Source organism: Lygodium microphyllum, chromosome 5 (assembly GCF_053477565.2).
Source record: "Lygodium microphyllum isolate KBCC chromosome 5, Lygodium_microphyllum_v1.1.10, whole genome shotgun sequence".
NCBI classification, from domain to species: domain Eukaryota; kingdom Viridiplantae; phylum Streptophyta; class Polypodiopsida; order Schizaeales; family Lygodiaceae; genus Lygodium; species Lygodium microphyllum.
In genome coordinates this window covers 156,759,397-156,776,623 of record NC_141139.1, presented here as the reverse complement: position 1 = coordinate 156,776,623, position 17,227 = coordinate 156,759,397, and positions in this window count along the sequence as shown.

Below are 17,227 nucleotides of genomic sequence, written 5' to 3'. Positions count from 1 at the left end.
CAAACATCCACCAAACAAAAATCATTGCCTTCATGATCATTGCAAGCTTGTGAGAAATCCATTGCAACACCCTTGTTCTGATGTCTTGATTTCATTGGGGTGACCTCTTGGGCAACTCAAAGAAAATATCCATCACCTCCATGATCCTCCTAGGTCCTTAAGTAGTCCGGAGCAACACCCTTGACACAATTCCTTAATCTCATTGGGGTGAGACTCTTTGGGTCAAGACTAGAGCCTTCCTTTCACTCTCTTTGATCACCCTTTTTGAGCACAAGAAGGAATGTTAGGCTACCTTAAATTGCCTTTCAATGTACCATGGTTCTTATATCAGCCCCAAAAAGTAGTTTTGTGTTTTAGACATCACACAAGACATTTCAACATGACAACTAGCTCAAAATGTTGTATTAAAGAAGACCCAATGTGCAATACCATTTTATTAAGTTGATCTTTGTGATTCATTTATATAGAAGGTTTTTTTCAAATGTTGCACTTTAAGAAAACCTAACTACATGGTTGGTAGATGTTTTTTTGGATACAGCCATGATGTGAGACTTTGACTTGATATGCTCTGTGAAAATCGTGTGCAAGTCTGATCTTGAAGGGCACAAATGCAATCATTTCTGATCATACTTTTGCATAAAACTCTTACTCTCCCTTTATCTTTGTAGTCATTCAATGTTGCCTCAATAACCTAAAAATCAGATCCTGTATAATTTCAAGTCAAGAATCTCACAAATTAATCTCCAAAATGATTAGAAATTAGCCCTAAGATACATATACAAAAGTGATTTTGAAACAAACCCAAACCTTACTAAATATCAACTCTTCGTATATGAAAATAACATTTTACTAGAGGTTTCAATGGTTAAAAGGATGTCACTTACCATCGTGAGTGTTATTAAAAATATCCATCTCCTCTACTTGCAGCTAAAACTGCAATCACATTATCTTCATTGCTTTCTTCTCCGTCTTTTGAGCTAGACGTCGCTCCCATCTTCAACTTTTGATTTGTCAAATATCTTATTTGATGCGCTTGACCTTCCAATATATGGGTTCTCATGAAATTAGAAAGACACGAGTAAGCAGATTGCTTGCCAATGACTCGCGATCCATAAGGAGTTTTTGTTAGGAAGGTGGCTAAAGTCAGGTTTGCACCTTAACAATAGCTTCCTAACATGAGTGAAAGACAATGATTGGCTTATCTTCTTGTCTTCTATGCAGAGAGGGGGGGTGCTATCCATACTAAGATGCGATTTACTACTACACCATTGTACCACTTCTATTTTCACCACTATCCATGATAGTTTACAAGGTTGAGCGAGTTGAGCAACCTCTTGATTGCCCTCCTCCAACACTTCTAATCTGGCTTGATGTAACCAATGCCTAATTTTAAGGACTCCTACTTTTCCAAGATCCACAACTCTTAACTCATAAAATGGGCCACTTTACTCAAGATAGTGAGCCACTTAACTTGAGTAAAGTGTGGCTAATTTTTTGGGGCCATGCAACAGCTTGCCATGCACCATTTTACCAGCATATTCCCTAAAGGGAAAGGCTAATAAAATTGCAAGGAGAGGAAACAACTATGAATGCTTTGCCTCACCCGACAAAAGACCCGGTGTGTTGCCTATAATCCTCAAACTTGGAAGCTGTTTGGATTTTACTGTGAACACAAGGTAAATTCATATTGATGAAAAGCTATTATAGAATCCACTCCCTCTCCCCCATGCTAGTTGTAAATATTTGTCTCATGAGAACATATATGCCTTTAAGTATTGATCCCCTCCCCCCATCTTCCCCCCACCCACCCACCCCCCTCTCACCCCACACACCCCCCCTCCCCCCCCCCCCCCCCCCCCCCCGCCTCCCTTAAAAAGCGTGCTTCTGAAACTTTTTCAATAAGAACACCCCTAATGTAAATTTTACATGAGGTGCATTTATAAACCCCTTCTGTTTTTGGAAAATTGTAAGTCAACATAATAAAATTACCCTTTCTTTTGAACTCACATGGTATATTACATGTTCTATAAGGTGACCCCCTCGAGGTAGTACCTCCACTTGGACAAGAGGGTATTCTTGACTAGAGCAAAAGGATTGTCTCTAGTAGAGATACATGAGGTAGCACTTTGTGTCCATGTCAAGCTCAAGTTGCAATAGTTGCATGGTGCCTCATAAGATCATAAGCAAGATCGTTAATATTTTTAGCCAAGGTGTAATTGAGGTTGAATCAAAGCACTATAACTCTCCTCAAGGGTTTGAATCTTGAAAGCTAAACAAGGTAAGTGTTAAGCCTCTAAGAAGAGCCTCATGGTGATGTATCACTTGATGAGTACTTGCAATGGATAGAGAACGGTACCTCAAGTTAACACTTGAGTTGGTGTACTACAAGTGTATGCCTTGTACTCAATCCAAATGGGAAGTCCCTTCTCTTGTGAATTTTAGGAGAGCTTAAAGAATTTTCTAATATGCAGTTAGTTCTTCTCATAAGGTCATGAAACTACTAAGTGATTTACCAACTCGTCTCGATAGTCTGTAGAGTGTCATAGATCAAGGTTGTGATCACCCTATGATTCTACAAGGTCCCAAGCTACCCCCTTATGGTCTAGAATGGAATCCATATGAAAAAATTAGTGATCTTAAACATAAAGAGGTAGATCATTAAACCAAATACAAGTCATCCCTTCCAGACCTGAAAAGGAAAGCTTGTAACTAGACTATGCCTCGTTGCATGCTTTCTAGATGCCAATCAACTCACAATGAGTAGGTGAGTATGGGAGGGTCATGGCTCATGAAAAACCTGAAATTCAGTCCAAAAAACATGAAGTTATTCATAATTAAGATTTCACAATCTTGGAAGGGTCAATCAACCCTAGGAGCCCCAAACTAGCTTTTTGATCCCCCCAATTGGCTTGCCAATTGCTTGTAATAGCACCCTTGACTTTAAGTGGCTCAACCCTCCTTCTTTGGTATAAATATTAGTCAATTTTTTGCTATGGAAGTAGAACCCAAGGCATCTTATACATCAGCCCTTACCTCCTCAAACTATGTACTCTTTCGTCCTCATAGAAAAGAGCTAAACAACCCTATAGAGGACATTGTCGACGAGTTGTGCAACCCTTGCAAAAAACTTGTAGTTATTGCTCAAAAAACCTAAGAGAATTTTTAGGTTTGGGGCTTTCCTTGGATGATCACATTAAGAGTTCAAACATTCCCAATAGTTTTAGTACACCCACAATTAGTCATTCTTGCTAGTAGTGATGTCATGGTAGCTAGTCTGTCTATCTGTTTAGCCCAATTAGTTCTAATGCCTAATGATTTTATGTTTAGTCCAAGACCAAAAATTTTCACTGAAAAAACACAGTAAACTACAGCAAATGAAATCTTGAATGCATCATTAATAAAAACACCCATAAATAGGCTATGAGACAATTACCATTGACTAGCTAGTCATCATCCGACTAGCTTCAAAGCAACCGTTTAATCCCAACAAGTGAATATTCTAAAATTTCACAAAGATTTTATAGTGAAAATTCAACAAACTTAGTTCCAAAAAAAGTGCACACAATAGTCCCAAACTAGCTCTTGCAAATCATGACTTTGTCCACTTATAGTATGCAGTTGTACCTATCTTGTGCAAGTCTAGTCGGCTATCATAAGATCACCAATATTCCATGCAAGTTTAGGTTTACAAATGATTTTTAGGCTGAATTACTAATGCTAAATGATCGTCACTCTTCTTCCCTTCATACACTTATATTCTAGCCTTTGCAAACTACTGGTGGGAACTATGACTAGCTAGTTGTCAACCTATCCACCATCAACCACATTACTTTATCCTTTCGAAACATAACACACATATACCAAACAATATACCTAGTTATTATAGGTAAAATCACTTCTAAGAGCCTCTTTCCTAATTCATAAAAATGATTAGATCCAAAGTGATTATAGCAAATCCATCCCATTCTTATGCTCCTTATGAGCATATTTTTGTCCCACACAAAAATTGCAATGATATCCACACTCAATGCTCTTTGTGAATACTCAGTAATTGACTGCAACTAGATATTTGCCATTAAACTCCCTACCCATGATATACCAATGTATTCCATGATAAAATTTAGGAACATTAGTAAAATCAAGGGAAAAACCTACAACTCATATGGCTTTCCAGCCTATGGAGCTCATCCAAGTGCTTAAGCACATGCCATTACCTCTATTGCATGAGAGTGTGTTATTTTTGTGAGCTTTTAATTTCGTGCTTTTGTAATTGAAATTGATTTTTCGAGCTTTTTCAAGCTTGCAACAAGACATATAGTATCCAAAATTGAGGAAGCTACCATACAAAATTCTAGAAATTTTCCAAGATTGCTACATCCAAAACTTTTGCATCACTCAAAAAGAGTGTAATATCTAGAAAGAGTATGAGCAACCTTTCTCTAGTGAGCAATGGATAACTTTTGTATCTCCCAAAAAGAGTACAATATCTAGAAATTTTCCAAGATTGCTACACCCTAATCTTTTTGCAATAAAAAAGGACATGCCACACCCTATTGATGTCAGCATGATGATGAGTGGGCCAAAACAATGAATGAGTTATGCTTATTTTTTAGCTTTCCACATGACAAGGCATGTCTTTCATGATTGCCTTAACACAAAGGCAAGGTTAGTGTGGGAGTTAGTGTAGGCTGATGTATAACCATGTGCTTCTTAGGTCGAAGGCCAAGTATGTGCATGTACACATAATACATATGTTTGCAAGCAAGAAATGCCTTTTGGGTAGATTCTCTTACTTGAAAATTAGGACAAGTGCACCTAGGCTCTTCTTTGATGTGCACATGATAAAAACTCTCTATCAAGACTCAAAATAATGAATGTTGCCTCTTAAGTTTCACTATCTCCTCCAAGAAGGTTGCAACCATGCAAGTAGCTGCCTCTATTCTCTTTTGTGTGTCTTTGGAAATTCCATGCCTCCACTTGTGTCTCCTCCCACTTGAACCACCCTCTACAAGAGTAAGAGGTTTTCTCTTCTCATTCTTTGATGGTATTACAAAGTAGGAAAACTTGAAACCAACATGTTTTAGACTGCTACACTCTTCCTTTGTTATATTTGTCCCTATATTAACTGTCCACAAAAAAGGAACTATTGGTGATACTATCACTTGTTTCTACATAGCATTTGTATGCATGACATCATGATTGCAAAACCATATCCATTGTGCAATGGTGTTGTCCTTATAGGCTCTCTCAGACCAAAATCGTGGTGCGACTAGCCCCACTTGTCAACTTTGTAACTTGTGCTATAACTCTTTCTACCCTCCATACCAAAACATTTTCTCACATAGTTAGGTGGCATCCTTCGTAAAGCCCACTCCTCTTGTGCCACTTCTACCTCTTTTACATAAGTCGATGTTCCTACATTTGGCACATTTACTCCACTTTCCACAGGCTTGATTGGTATCTCTTCATTATCCTTAGCATCTTGAATATATATCTCTTCTAACTCACCATCATCAAATTGCATACTTCGTGGTTTGCCCCTATTTTTACGTTACCTTGACTCACATTTTACTTATCAGCTGATGTGTTTTGCCACGTATCTCAGCTTATGGGAACTTGCTGCTGCTTCAGTTCCCTTCTTTTTTCTATGCATAGTCTCCCTATCACCTTGCATTGTGGACTCCTCATACAAAGGATTGCCAAAATTCAATTTTAATGTAAGCTATAATAATGTTATCACATACCCAGGATCATAAATAGAACAAGACATTGTTGCCCATCCATCAATCCTATGGGTGTGATCAAAGTGCACCCATGCACTTCATAGATCTCCGATTCCTATTCGCCTCATACGATTCACTAAGTCCACCCTCCATGCTGGTCCCTTAGTGGATATTTTAAACAAGAAGAACTTCTCCTTGGCATGACCTTGCCTAGGAAATCTACTTCCATGGAAAAATGGGAAGACATAACGTCTTTGCAAAATAAGTATGTTGTCATACCCATCACTAATGCCTTGAACTTGATTAGCTCTCTCTTGTGAAACAATACCTTTGAACCTGTGTGTTTCCTAGATGGTTATTTCAAATGCAAGGCATACAACATTAGTACAAAGTAATGATACACAAGCTTATCCTTTATTCTGCACCAATGGCATCATTTCTTCTAAAAAATGATTAAGATCCACCTCAGTCTCCTTTGATTCATCTTCTTTTGTCAAAGATTCAAACCACATCTGTCAAGAAACTAGAATATGTATTTTTTGTGGGCCTCCCTTTTTTATATTTAGGATTGTCCTGAAAAGGCTCTGTACCTTTTCAATGGTTGCCCTCTTTGTGCCCTGTTGAACATCATGAGCATGCTCCCCAACATGGATCACCAACCGTGTCATTGTAGGGTCTAATGGCAACACATAATAGATTGAGCATCTGCAAACGGCTATATATATAACAAACTTTTGAAAATAGTGACATGTTATCTTGGAGTTTCCCTCACTCGCAGGATAGCCCATAACACCATATTGGGGAATATTGGAATTTCCCATAACTTTAGGACACGTGGTCAAATCTTTGGATTTGTCATAACTTGAACACTATAACTCCAAATCAAGTAGTCTATAGCTCAATAGATTCAATTTTTCAAGCACTTTCCAATGATAGGTCACATCATATGGCTTGGAGAAACTTACAATCATGTTATCCGCGTGCCACATTTTTGGTATTCAAAAAATAGGAATTGGGAGATTCCCAAACTCACTAATATTGTGTTCCATGCTCACATGTCTATCTAAATGACCATGGAAAAAAACATCATTGTAGCTTCTCTCAATTATGTAGTAAGGACAAGTTACCCTGGGATATTGAAGACTTCCAAGAAAATAGCTCAAATGCATTGTGCACTCTATTGACATATTTGTTTGTGAGGGATGTGACCAAAGGTGACCATCATATTTCTGTTCCACACCCATCATTCATTTCTTACTTTGTGTAGATGGAAGCTCAAAAGCAATCATGCCATCATACTCACTTGGGAGCTCATCCACCTTTTGCATAGACCCACAAAGTACTAGTAATTTTTTCAATCTACTTGGCCTAGCTTTCTCCTCAATTAAGGCCACAATGGACTTATCTAGGAAGACACATCCTTGCTTTTTCCACCCATGGAGCCCCAAGAGGAACACCAAGGAAAATGGAATTCTCTTGCAAGAAAATCTATCTTGTAACATCAACAAGCTTGTTTATCATGTTTCATATGATCACAATGAAGAAAAGAACACCAGGCACAACTAATCTTCATGCAGCATCATGTAGATCTCCCACGGATTTGATAGAATCAACCATATTCTTCAATATCTTCATAAAATCCATCAATAGAACAAAGAAAGCAAAGGAATACACCATCTTTGAATGGAAATACATCACATAGTATTCATCTTCAATATCTTCATAGTCTTCTCTCTCAATCTCTCATATACAATCACTCTGGTTGAGTAGAATTGGCTATCTCTGACTCTCTCTCTCTCCATGAATAATACATCATATCCTCACTACAATCTCTCAAAATCACTCTCAATAATCCTTCTTAGGTCGTGGATACCCCTCCCAAGAGGAATGTCTGATATGAAGGGTCACCAGAGCCACTACAGTGTCCTTTCATAGCTCACTACTGTCACTTCACTCTAGTCTTTACTTGAGTCTGTAGCAGCTACTTCTTCCACTTCTTTAAGCTCTTTTGCACTTGTATTCACCTCTTTCCAAGGCTAGAAAACTTTCCCAAGATACACTCTCATCCACTAGAACACATACAGAAGCATACAGAACAGTCTACAGAATAGTACCAGAACAGCTACAGTACAGAACAGAACAGAACAGAAGCTCTACAGAAGACCTACAGAAGGTTACAGAAGGTCATTAAAACCATATAACTCACTTTCAAACCATTCCAAACTCTCACAAACCATTCAATAAGCTTTCACAAGATCTCAATCTTCATCAATCAATACTCCATCCCTCCTTATAGAAGACAATCAGAACAAAACATACCAAAACAGAGCAAAACAGAACAAAACAGAAGGTATACAGAACCAATCAGAATATCACAGAACCACCAATAAACATCATGAACTTCCAAAACACCATCATTATCATCCAAAACATTCTCAAACCACTTCCAAATCAATCAATCATCTCATAAAATCAACCATTCAGCTCTCAAAAACAACAAAAATCAGCCAAAAAACAAGTCATTTCAACACTCAACATATCCCCACACTTAATAAGGAAGCGTCCTCGCGACCCAAGAAAAAGGGAATACAAGTTCAGGGAAAAGCTCAACTTTGATCTTCAATATCTCCCCAAAAAGAGTCCATCTACCACGACCCCAACTTATAACCTGTTTCTAATATAAAAATACAACGAAAGGAAAACCCTTTATACATTAACACCTCTTATCAAACTAAAAATCACAACAAATTTGTAAAGGATCTAAAAATTTTCTTCTTCTTCATCTGCATCTGCTTCAATTCTCCATCCACGAACCCAGCACCACAATTCTCCAAAACGTAGCTCGTATACGAAATCCAATAGGAAACCACCACGTTCATTTGACAGAAATGAACTCACAACACAAACACTAATACACAACACAACCATCTGAATGACTCCTTCAAAAAGAGAGATTTTCATTAAAAAGCATCCACCATACATTGGAAAGGTATCAATGAAGATGATCCCTCTTAAAAGATTAATGTTGTCAGAAACGATCCATAGATAAGGATTCATCTACAAAGTTTTTGGGAGGATTTTGAAAAAACTGGAGACAGCACATCCTTTCCAACAGGACCAGGTATCTGCTAGGCAAACAGAGAGAAGGGGAAAATACCCTATCCTCAATAAAGGAACAGTAAGTGAAAATGGGAATTTGAGGGAAAGATGAAGATTGGAAAAGAAGGGGTAAAATAATTGTGGAATTAGATTGACAAAGGGAAAGATATATAACATAGCGGTGAGCCATTTGTTGGTAATAGAGGAGGGTAGGAACAGAAGGTCCTAAGAGAGATCGTCTATGATAGGCATCAAAGAAGGTAGCATCAAACGAATTATGCTTTGAAAGATAGGCTAAGAGATCCATCCTCAGTTGATTAGTACTCTGGGCAAAGGTAGGAGCTGTGTTTTGTCTTTGATTTAGGACCACCGAATCAATCATGGAATGCCACGAATTATCATGACAATCAGCCACTTTGGAGGAATAACTTTGAAACAGGTCAGCTATGCGCAACTCCAAATGATTGACATACAAAACAGCCTGTAAGACCACATCTCCCACATACCATGCCATATCCACCTCATCTGGAATTAACAAGTCTCCTCGTAGATACATGTACGACATCAACATGGTATCTTGTGTGACAGAATCCTCAAAGACCATTCTGACTACCTCTGTCAATAACTCAGCAAACCAAGCCCCACTCCAGCTATCCTCTGGAAAAGGTAAATCCATCGTGGAAAGCTTCATGTAGAAAACCAACTTCTGTAAGTGGTAGTGGACAAAGAAAGAATGGTCTGGTAAGACATATTCCTAAAACTGCTCAAAGGTAGACCATAACAAGTCCATTCGGGACTGCAATCTTTCCACTTTATCTTGGAATAGAGGGCACAAAGTAGCCTGTATCTGAAGAGCAGCCAAGTCTTGCTGTGAAAGAGAAGGAATCAATGGAACATTAGGGCTTGGAGGAACAGAGCGGAACTTTGCAAGTTGATCTTGCAATTGCTTGATTTGGGAGGCTTGGTTGGCCACTGTGTCATTAGCAATCTCTAAAGCTAAAAGTTTGTCATCTAAGATATCTTAGAACTCCTTCGCTTCTCTGGACATCCTCTCCTTCTCTTCTGAAAGGCTAGTAACCTGGGATTGAGCCTCGAGTAACTGGACCTTCAGAGAAGAAATCTCATTGCTTTGGGTGGCAACCAGTTGGGTTTGCTGTTCCATTTGCTTAAATAAATCTGCGAGGGTATCCTTAGCAGAAGCTAACTCAGATGTTGCCTTATGCAACTGGTCCTTAGACTGCATGAGCTCTTCATAAAAAGACGTGTACAGATGTTGAACACAGGCGGTCACTGATAATTCAATGGAACTTTGAATGTCTTTATAGAGGAAAGGAATCGCATCTCCTGAGACGAGATTGTTCAGGGAGGGAACTGATATGTCCAATGATCCTTCTCGATGTGCTCTGAACAAGTTAGTACAAGTAAGATACCCAGGGAGTTCACTGCCAGAAGTAGCAGGAATGGGCACTGAAGGAAGTACTGAAGGAGCTTTATCCGCTACCCTCTTCAAGCGTTTGCGTTGTATGACCAGGGGAGGCGGAGAATCATCATCCTCTATGTCAATGGGTTCTGACTCATCTGAAGGTGGAGGAGGAGGTAATGGATCTGATGGAGGAGGTGGAGGCATAGTCTTCTGTAAACCTGAATAGGTCAAGAAGGCAGACAAATATGATCCATATGTGACATTGGTAACATTACCCCTGGTGACTTTAACAAAATGCTGATCCATTTTAGTGAGGAGGTAAGTGCTCCAATCAATCGCAACTCCTTTCAACACCATCCTGGAAGCTGTAAAAAGCTCTTTGGACAAATACTGGGATGGCGTTTTGGCAGGCATAAACCTGTCCTGAAGAAACTGACAAATCGTCTTCCATACGGGATCAGTGATCATAGAAAAGGAAACTCCTGAAAAGTTTATCACCTTCTTAACATCCAGCATTTCCCTTGTCTGCTTTTGCAACAGCTTTAGAATCTCTTCATTAGAGAAAAGCTGACGAGTGGTCACAAAAGGTTCACCTTTGAAGGGAAGAGACAGAGCCTTCCCTAAGCCGCGAGGTGTCAAAGTCATAGAAATGCCCTGGACTAGTCATGTCTTCTTGCTGTAAGAGGCCAGGAACTCATCACATAACGACGGATCTGCTGGAAGCAATGGAAAAGGAGTGGCCACAAAAGCAGCAAGTCCCGCCTTCGTGAGAGGCTCAAAAGTAAGTAGGGAAGAGTAATCCCTACTAACTAGTGGGACGTACTGGATAGGGGGAGGAGCATGAGAATGCGCCATTCAGATGGTTACACACACACCACAAACACAGACAATTCAAGGAGAATGCCTACAAAGCAACATACAAAAAACCAATGATAAGAGAATAACCAAAACAATAAAACGTGACTCGACCAACGAACCCCAAGCAAACCACATCCTAGAAAAAATTCGACATGACCTTGAGACAAATGCGACCAAAAGCTTCATGCGATGCATCAGACAAGCACCCAGAACCCTGTAACAGGCAATAAAAGAAAAAAAAACTGCATACCGTACCCGTAACCGTAACAAAGACAGGAAACCAAAACAATACCACATCCGATACATATCAAGACTACATCGATGATAAACCAAGACTGGACCATGGAAAATAACTCTAAGGACTGCGCATACCCATCCCACGAAACAGTTCATTAAAAAAGAGAATTAAGTGCAGTGAGGGGGAATTAATTTAATGAAGGGTTTATTTTAATAAATTATTAAGAATGGGTGAATTTTTATTAGGTGATAAACCTTAGCAAGAAAACGACGGTTCCTTATTATAAATTTAATTACAATTATTAGGTGAAGCGGTGCATTAATTCGAATCCCGGACTTCGATACCCGACAGGGTCTCTAAATGCAAGTTCATTGATTACAAATTAAGGTGATGTGGAGCGCTTTTTTGCCAGCGCGTGCTCATGTGACGGCTGGTTCATTTTAATTAAAAATTTAAAGTGCCTCTTTAGCGCACGTAGCGCGTGCCAAGTGAACGACTGGTTTATTTTAATTAAAAAGTATGTGTGTGTTGAGCGCAAATGCGCGTGGAAACTGTGGGTGAATAAAGAGTTCATTTTAACAATTAATTGGTGATTAAGGGGAAAATGAAAATAAATAAAACACATAAAATAAATACCTGGAAGGCGTGTGTATGTAATGTAGAAATGCGCACGGAAGAGTCTCCCAAAAGAAGTGAATCCAATAAAGGAAAAGTAAAGACCACTGATGAAACAACAACGACAATACCTTAGCGGATGTGTGGATTTGGTTTGTGTTGGTTTTTTAATGTTTGTAATTTGTGATTATTTATGGGTGAATAAATGGAAAATGATCAAGGGAGGTGAGGGAAATTTTTTAGAATTTTTTAGAATTTTTTAAAAGAATTTTTTACTATTTTTAAATGAATTTTCTACATTTGTTGGCAATTTGGGGATGAAATTAGGAAATATGTAATTTTCAAAAATTTTAGGGTGGGTAATTTCCAGCAGACAAACTCCCAAAAATTGGCAAAAAGCAAAGGGAATTTTTAGAAATTTTTCTGAATTTTTTTTAATGGAAAAATTAATGGAGAAATTAATGAAATCACATAAATCATGGTAATCAGATAAGTCAGGTAGAAGTAAGTCAGTTAAGTCTGATTAGTCTGGGTAAGTCATGTAAGTCACAGGAAATCAAGTCGAGTCAGGTTAGTCAGGTTGGATAAGTCAGATAAGTCCAGTTAGTAGAAACTAACCTAAAGGGGGTTAGGTAACCTAAGGTGGGTTAGGGTTAGTGGGATCCTAGTGAGGGTTAGGGTTAGGGTTAGGGTTAGGGGTCCTAGTTAGGATTAGGGTTAGGGTTAGGGTTAGTGGGATGGTAACTAGGGTTAGTTACAACTAACTAGGGTTAGTAACAACTAACTAGGGTTAGGGTGAGTTAACTAGGTTAGGGTTAGTAACAACTAACTAGGGTTAGGGTTAGCGACAACTAACTAGGGTTAGTAACAACTAACTAGGGTTAGGGTGAGTTAACTAGGTTAGGGTTAGTGACAACTAACTAGGGTTAGTGGGTTAGCTAATGTTAGGTTAGTTAACAATGGTTAGGTTAGCTAACACTGGTTAGGTTAGTTGACACTAGTTAGGTTAGTTGACACTAACCTGATGGAGGAGGTGGAAGAGGAAGAGGAGGAGGAAGGGGAGGAGGATGGTGGCGACACGGCCGGGGAGCGGCGGCCCACGCGGCGGCGACGCTGCGACGGGGAGAAGGCGGCGGCGAGCTCCGGGCGCAGGGCGCGGCGCCGGGTGGTGAGGAGGGCAGGTCGGCGGCGACTGGAGGAGGCGGACGGCGCTACGGGAGGGTGTCGGGCGTCAACAACGGCAGCGGGAGGCTTCAGAGGGCGACGGCGCAGGCTCCAGAGGCGACGGACGGGCAGCTTCCGACGGCAAGCGCTCAAACGGCAGCGTCGGCGCTCCAGCGGGCGGCGGCGACTCCTGCTGGGCGCCGGCAACGGAGCAGGAGGGGAGGAGAAAGGAAGGAGGAGGAGGAGGAGGGGAGGAGGAAGAAGATAGAGGGGAAGAAAGAGAAGGGGGGGAAGGAAGAGGGAGAAGAAGAGAGGGAGGTGGAGGCGATGGAGGCAGGGAGAAGAGGAGAGGGAGGTGGAAGCGATGGAGGAAGAAGAAGGGGAAGGAGGAGTAGAAGGAGGGGAGGAGGAAGAGGGAGGAGAAGGGAAAGGAGGATGGGGAGGGAGAGGAGGGGAGGGACGCAGGGAGAGGGAGGTGGTTGGAGGGAAGGGGTCGGGTGGTTGGGGGGAAGGGGTGGGCAGGCTGGGTGGGCAGGGGCAATGGGCGGGGGAATAGGGGAGGGGGCCCATGGGGGGAGGATGTCCAGGGGTTGGGTAGGGTCATAGGGTGGTAGGTGCCCATGGGGGGTGGGCAGGGTCAAAAAAGGGGGTACGTATCCCCGTCCCGCGCATGAGCACGGGGCGGGGTAAAAAAAATTTGCCGTGACGGGATTGAAATGGCACCAGGATGACGGTACGGGTCATGCGGACACAACCGGGGTGCGTGGAGATGCGTAAAATCGAAAAAAGGGGCGTTCACGCGCAAAACGAGCGCGCGAATACACGTAAAAATAAATTAAAATTATTAACTCCCAATCCGTACTTCGAAACGAAATAGCGTAAAAACAAAAAGTGGACAGGACGACAGGGAAAAAATAAGAAAAATATATGACGGAGGTTCCGGGAGGGGTAAAGGGCGGTCACGTGCAAAAAACACAAAAAACGAACTAAAAAACACAATTAAAAATTAATATCGAAAGATCCGTGCATCGGAACGAGGTGCAGAAAAAAGGAAAACTGTGTAGAAAGATGTGCCCGACAATCCTATCACATCAAAACATAATTCCGACTGAGATAAGACGCGTTCATGTGGGAAAAACCCAAAAAACAAACCCGAAAATGGAATTGGAAATTAATATCGGACAAACCGTGCGCCGGAATGACAGGCAGTAAGAAGGAAAAATGTCAGGGGAAAAGTGGTTGTCAGGGCTAGGATGTCAAATCATGGTTTCGGAGCAAGAAAAGCACGTTCACATGGGAAACCGGCTAAATTACACAAAATGCTTCAAAAATTAATAACTTGAAAACCGTGCACCGGAATAGAGGTAGGTAAAAAGGAAAATGGTCAGTTCAACGGGAGAAACAGGGCTATAAGGTTGGATTTGGACTTTGGTGAACGTAGGGTGTATTCACATAGTAGGACCTCAAAATCAAGGAATAAAGGAAAACTGTAAGGGAACAGCCCCAAGGGTGGGTGGAACATGAACGGTCGGGTGGGAAGGGACCCCATTAGGGTAAAAGCAAGTCATGGCATTCATGCATGAGCAGGTTAAGGCATATGCAAAATAGTATGCAATGTAGACGCGCAGGGACACGTCCCCACACTTAAGACCTTAACGGATAGGGGTAACCGAACAACAGGGACCTAGGACCACGCCACGGACCATCCACTAACGTCCCCACACTTAAAACATGACCGTCACTAAGAAACCAAAGTGGGAGGGTTAGAAAAACTTGGCCCATTTTGTCAAGAATCAAGGTTGAGTGTCGATGGCACGTCCAGTGTGGTTGTCGGCGTTGGAGAGACCAAGGCATCTTCTCGGCACACGTTCGTCATGGCAGGGACCACGCGGCAGCACCCAGGGAGGTAGCTGGTTGAAGGAATCGCAGGAAATCCGTCGATGATGAGGAATACTACACTCAATTCGCAGTCACGCAAATGAAATGAAAGAACAGTCACTCGCCCCATGACTAATATCACTCGAGGAATAAGGATTGAAACCCATATCTCGTACCCGATTGAGGAATCGACAAGGGGGAAATGGTGCAGAAAGAGTATGCCAGGGTGTACAGTTGATGGTGCATTAGTGCGTCCAACCTGTCTGGCATAAGTGCAAGGAGGAAGGCAAGGGAGCCTTACAGTGCAGTGTACAGAACAGGGTGACGTGTCTTGTGAGGACGGCAAAGACCCATCCCGTGGGTGCACAGGGAAAGTGTAACATACCTGACTCCAAGTGTTGTAACGTCCCTCAATCTCACCTCTCGGTAAGTGATTGAAGAAACTCCAGTCACACTCAACCCACCCTCTGTCTCACTCTCTGTTGATAGATATAAGAGGGCAGCCTTTTCCTGAAACCCATTGATGTCATCCTCACAATCACTTGTGCAAAGGTTGTATGCCTTGTGCGCATTTGATGGTGCAACTATGCATCCCGCCTTGTGCCGGCATACGGTGCAAGAAGGAAGGCCAGGGAGCCTTATGGTGCAGTGCACAGAAACAAATTGTGCTTTGTACATTGAGAGGCCCATCCCGTGCATGCAACACTTCATTCACACTTCTCACCTCTCATTTGATTTGAAGGGAAAAGACTGGTCTCTCGCCCCACCCTCTGTCTCACTCGTTGTTGATAGTTACAGAGGGCAACCCATACTAACTTCCCCATCCGGTTAGAATGAGAGCTCACATCACTCGATTGTTTGTCGATGAAGATCGCGTCATCAGTTGTTGAAGAGGCGTACCCAGGGAGGTAGCCATCAAATCGAACGTTTTATTGGACAGGAACATGTCATCTGCTAGAGGACAGGTAGTCACTTTGCAAAGAGACCCAGGACACAGCGTACCAAGGGAGGCAGCTTCGGAATTGGATCCTGGGGATATCAATTAATGAATCCACTTTCTGGACTGATGGGTGTTACCACCTTTTCCACAGCCAGCTTCTCGCCCAAGGGTGTTTACCACCTTTGCTTGGAACGAGGCCTGCTATGACAGGGAATTGCTTCCTTTTCTCTCATAACAGATTTGTTTGTTTTTTTTTTCTTTTTTTTTTCTTGTTTTCCCCTATTCCCGAGGGTGTTTCCACCTTTTCTTGGAGAATAGGTCGGCATGACAGGAACCTAAGTCCTTTTCTCCCATGACCGATATGTTTTGTTTTGTTTTGTTGTTTTTTTTTTCTTCAAATTGAGCAAGGGAATGGTAGAAAGACCATTTGTCAGAACCAACCTTGCCATTGATGCTGGTGGAAAATAGAGGATAAGAGATCAAGGCTAGAAGGGGGGTTTGAGGAGACAGAGGGTTGCGTCCACTTCATCAGGAGTGATTGAAGAACGGCTATCAGAAGTAGTATCATAAGAAGTACAGTGCCGCGCCAATGAGAAAAAAGATCAAGTGTCCGTAATTGTCAAGATCCCCAAGGAGGGAAGTACTTCTTTAGGCGATATCCATTGATCGAAAGGGATCATCAGAGGCATCAACGGTCTGCACTTGGACAGAACCATTAGGGTTGATGGCAAGTACCTTATAGGGGCCCATCCACCGCTGCTGGAGCTTTCCAGGAAACTTTCCAAATCGTGAATCATAGGCTAGGACCAAATCACCTTCTTTGAACTCCTTGTGCTTGATGAAGCTATCATGGTAAGCCTTGCGTCGAGCTTGCGTGGCTTCCATGCACTGTAGAGCCATCCTGCAAATTTCGTCCAAACATTCCAAGTGCAGGAGACGGCGTTGCAGTGAATCATCGTCCCCCAAACGCTCTTTGATAGCCACTCTCAAAGAGGGTAGTTCCAGTTCAACAGGAAAAATAGCTTCTGTACCATACACCAGCTGGAAGGGTGTCTGTCCTGTTGTTGCTTTATGGGAGGTTCTATACGCCCAGAGGGCCTCTGTAAGTCGATCATCCCAATCACGACGATGTGCGGCAATTTTTCTTGTCAGAATCGAGCAGAGGATGCGATTGGTGACTTCGACTTGGCCGTTGGCTCTGGGGTAATAGGGAGTGGACTTGCGATGGCGGATCTTATACAACTCTGTCAATTCCTCCATGACTTTGTTAAGGAAATGAGTGCCTCTGT